Source organism: Hipposideros armiger, unplaced genomic scaffold (genome assembly GCF_001890085.2).
Source record: "Hipposideros armiger isolate ML-2016 unplaced genomic scaffold, ASM189008v1 scaffold_154, whole genome shotgun sequence".
Lineage (NCBI taxonomy): Eukaryota > Metazoa > Chordata > Mammalia > Chiroptera > Hipposideridae > Hipposideros > Hipposideros armiger.
The window spans coordinates 1,321,903-1,326,733 of record NW_017731504.1 but is presented as its reverse complement, the minus strand read 5'-3'; the positions used below and the strand labels follow the sequence as shown (position 1 = coordinate 1,326,733).

At 39.2% G+C, this 4,831-nt stretch overlaps 1 long non-coding RNA gene across 1 annotated transcript; it reads right to left on the bottom strand.

Moving 5' to 3' along the window:
• Window positions 1–1,877: 1,877 nt before the first annotated feature.
• Window positions 1,878–3,692, bottom strand: LOC109387330 (uncharacterized). Its single transcript, XR_002124966.1, has 3 exons — window positions 3,616–3,692; window positions 2,300–2,417; window positions 1,878–2,108 (listed from the first exon to the last, which is right to left on the bottom strand). It is a non-coding gene; the product is annotated as an uncharacterized LOC109387330 (long non-coding RNA).
• Window positions 3,693–4,831: the final 1,139 nt, after the last annotated feature.

Genomic DNA, 4,831 nt, shown 5'->3' with positions numbered 1-4,831 from the left:
GGACAAAGTCCCCACCAAGCAGAAGCAGGAGAGTTGGGGTCAGACTTCCCTTAGGCACAGAAGTTCAATGGCTGACGCCAGATTGGCTGCCAGGCCAGCCCCATCTGGACCAGCTCCATAAGTTACAAGGAGAAAGGGCTGAAGAACAAAGAGCAAATGGTAATAACAATAAGTAATACGAAAACCAACAAACAAAATCTAACAGCCTAAGACTGCACAGTTGGGAATCCTAAAAGTATACTTTGGAGAGGTGTTTCTTCCCTGTCACTTTAAAAAGAGAAGTTTGGTATGGAAAGGAGAAAAGATGATGGTAATGCATTGAAGAAGATCAAGGGAGAATTTGTAATGAAGCAGGCATTCCAGGAAAATGGGCCCCACACGCTCTGTAGGGGACTTCTGTGGCAGTATGGTGAGGGACTTCTTCCTCTAGTGAGCAGTGTTGTGGGCAGGTGGCCATCTTCGGCAGTCCCAGAGAATATGCTACTTCTTTCATGGGCACTTGTGTGACATGCTGTTGGTCTGCCTTGGAATCAAAGGTGGGATTAGGGAGAGATGGGGATCCTAAAACTATTTATATCTAGGGGAAAACCAGGGGGTTGCTCTTTTATTTCTCTTAGAAAGACTGAGCTGTGGTATGGCCTGGGCAAACACTCTTTCAGCTAGTGGCTTTGATTATTCTGAAATGATACATTCTCTTGACACTCATAAGTTATACAATAAAATAAATCTTCTGTGCATTATGAGACATCTTAGCTAGGCATATCCAGTTTAAAATTTCTGTGAATTTCCTAATAATACCCACTTTCATATAAGGGTGTTGGAAGATAAAGTAGTATCACCTTTAGGAAAGCCATTTAACAATATACAACCCATAAATGTTACAGATATTTTTATTCTTTGTCCAGTAATTCCATTTTTGGAAGCATCTTAAAGAAATAATATTAAATGCAAAGATCTATGTATGAAGATGTTTATTATCACATTACTTATAAAAGTAAAAAACCTGTATCAGTCTAAATGCTAAAAATTGGAGATCGGTTAAGTAAATAATGAAAATCCACACTATGGATGCAATGGAACTATTAAAATGGTGGTTATAAAGTTTTTTTATGTCATTGGGATATGTCTATGACAATTTTAAGAGGAAAAAAGAAAGCTAATTGACATGTAATATAAGCTCTCAGCAATATAAAGTAATATGCATTATACATAGAAATAGGAAACAGATTAAAAATTATCTGACTGATAAGACTGATTTTTGGGCTGGCTGAGATCGGATCCCACATGGGCCAGTGATGCTGTGCCCTCTACAGCTAAGATGGTGAACAACAGCTCGACCTGGAGCTGGGCTGCCGTGAGTCGCCAGCAACGGTGTAGGCTGCAGCGGGGCTGCAGTGGGCTGCCACAAGCTACCATGAGTGGCCGGCAGTCAGCGTGTGCAGCAGGCAACTGGCATGAGCAGCCGGCAGCCAGCATNGATTGTTTTCTCAGTTGGAGGAGGACCAAACTTACATTCAGCAGCACGATTTCCATTCACTTTTGCAAGCTGGATCACTTTTAACTTGAATTCAGCACTGTATGAAAATCTTTTCTGAGCCATTTCTGGGCAGAATGTGGCAAAACGTAACCTACCGTAATATACCGGTAACACGTGCGAAACAATGAGCGCAAAGACAACAAGCGCGAAAAAGCAGGAAATGCAAGTAAAAAAATCTACAACAATGAGCACAAAGGCAAGCGTGAAAAAAGCAGGAAATCCAAGTAAGAAAACTACAACCACTGTATAAGACGCACCCAGTTTTTAGACCCCAAATTTTTCAAAAAAAGGTGTGTCTTATACATGGGGAAATACGGCACTCTTCCTAATTATACTAGTGAATAGCAAGAAGCAGAGGGGTGAAAAGTCCCAAATCACTGTGACTGTGTTTTGATTTTGGAATGCACTTCTGTATAATATTAAGAATCTAAAAGCGGTTGGTGTTCTGGGAATTCCCTTCAAACAAAAATGATGAAACTGCATGATAATGACCTCACTCATGAGTTGCTGGGAAAATGTCCAATATCCACAGCCAGACCCTTGTGCAACTCTTCTGTGAAGCCATATCTTCCTGAAAAATAGATTTCTTGGGATCAGAAGAATAGAAGACCTCTTCTTTGCCCACCTTTCCCTGAGAGACACAGAGCTCCCATTCAGGCAAACTAGACAGGGAAGTGTGTTTTATTTCAAAGAGGCTGGAATCAAACTCATTTAGGGGAAACTATGACTAGTGAGTGTCCAGGGTGTCTCCAAAGCAAATACCTAGTGGCCGCATGCATGATAGCTGCTGTCATCAGGTGGTCTGGGAAATTCCCAAGAGTGCTGACTTGCTGCTGCTGCCTGGAAATGTCATAATGCTCCCCTGATGGCTTCCAGTGACCTGAGGAGTTCAGTGAACACATTATTTTCAAGAGATGTTTAAATTGAGCATTGGTGGGACTGTCTCTAGAGACTTTTAATGTAGTAGTTAAAATTGGATGATGTTACAATCCCAGTGAAGCTTATGTTGGCAGGAATGATTTAAATACTGGGTGGGGGGTGCCAAAAAAATGTATACAAGTGGACACTATGGTCAATGTTGCTCAAGCAGCAGTTCGCCGTAATCAGAAGTGTCTGGACGCTGATAGTAACCACATTGAACAACTCTTGTAATTGCAGAAGTCAAACATGACTTGTATTCATTTTCTGTTTTTGGTATAGATTATTACAATTTCAATAGTTTTATTCCTTTCTTAAAATGTGTATACATTTTTTGGGGGCACCTTCTGTGTTTAAAATATTTAAATTGTTTAGGTTGTAAAAATCGTGTAACAAAATGGTATGAATGTGGTCCATTTCACCCTGACTCAGTCTCAAAGTTCACTCTGATATCACGGTTTCATTTCATCAAAAAACCCCTAACCCGGGGATGGTTGGAAAAAGAAAATTTAAGGGGCAAGTTTCAGATTTCTGTCTCCTATCCAGTTGACTGCTTCAACACTTTGCTGCCACTAAGGAAACTCACCCAAGAAGCCAACATCTTCTTATTTCTTCTCCCTAATTTCCCATGGACCAGTTAATGATCTAAGGGGTGCAGCCATAACTTTGCATGAAGGGAACTTCCCCACTGGATGCAGTATCTTCTTTTGCCACAGCAATTTTGCTTCATGGCACATAGCTAGAGTAAAAAGAATCTTGCAGCAAAGGCGGGGGCACACAAACTTCAGTAAGGAATATGATCAATTTTGAAATGGGTGAAAAAGATTACCAGGTGTCCTGTCTAGGGCTCGTCTCCAGCTTTCATTGTCTTTGAGCTATTTTATAACCCTGTAGTTTAGAAAAATGATAATAATGCAAATAATTCTTATCCATAGAAATGCAAACTTTGACATGTGTTCATTATACATTCATATGAGTGTCATGATTTGAACTATCTAAAAACATTAGCCTCTAAAATAAAGGTAAGCTGTATCTCGTACAATATAGCTGTAGAAATATTTCTTAATATGGGTGGTGATGATTATAAAAGTAGTTAATTCATCTCTATAAACTGCCTAAGATGATAGCATAGAAGAAAATTAATTAACTGAAATACTTACTCTGAAGCATCTGTCAGTCTTGGGTTTCAACATGAAGAAAAGTTGGGTGAAGTAACTAGTTCAGTAGGTCAAGGGGATGGGACCCCACCCTAGCTGGGGGCTTCTGGTCATCATTTTGCATGTCACAACCACACCCAGTTGAGAGCTTGCAAGTCAAAACAAGGCACTCCAATATGACTGCAACCTTACAGGCCACTTCCCATCAGAGAATTATGTCACAATTAACTGTTGCCAAGAATCCAAAGCTACATAAGACCTGTCATGCTACCCGGATGAAGTGTCCTCCTTGATAAAAATAAATAACCAAGACCCAAAGTAGAGGGAGATAGCATGATGGCCTTTCTTATCTGAAATCTCATCATGACTATTGTTTACCAAAACTCAAAAAATGAGGAAAAGGAGAAAGGTAACAAGCATACAACTTAGGCTATATGCTATTGCATTTGTTTTTTATTTGTTCTCATCTGACTTTAGTAAAAATTTACTATGGAGAAAATTTAAGGATTCTCACTTTCAGGATTAATATACAAATCTAAGGCAGACATTGCTCATTACATGAAAGAAAAAGAATTACCAAACAATAGGATCTTAATTTCATTTCAATATATATGTTTTAAATGTCTGGAAGAATAGATGCAAAAAAACTAAATATCTCTGGTGAATTGCAAGTTTATTTTATTGATTTAATTGTTTTGCTAACTTATTTTTTCTAAATTTCCTACAATAAACCTGAATTACATACATAACATGTGAAAAAAATTTAGAAGATATGCTGAATTTAGTCCTAAAATCTATTAGGCAGGTTCTTTAATTTAGCAAGAGACTTATGTAGGTTACCTTCAGTGATGGGCCTCTTCATTTTTTTTTTTTACAAAAAGAGGGATATCTCATCAAGTTGTCTCAACAGCTTGGGCTGTCATTACTTGGGTTCAGAGTGTCTAAGGATGGAATGGATAGCATGTCTTCCTTGGAATTAGTTCAGTTAAATAGCAAAAGCTTCAGTGAGCTGCAGGCCAGGGAAATGATCGATACTGTGACTCAGAATTTATCATAGATCTATAATTTTTTTTTAAGATTTTATTGGGGGAATTGGGGAAGGTGAACAGTGTTGGGGAATTGGAGTAGGGAAACAGCCAAGTTGTTGTCCTCCAGTCTTAGTTGTGGAGGGCGCAGCTAGCTCAGCTCCAAGTCCAGTTGCCATCTGGCCCCCCATCGT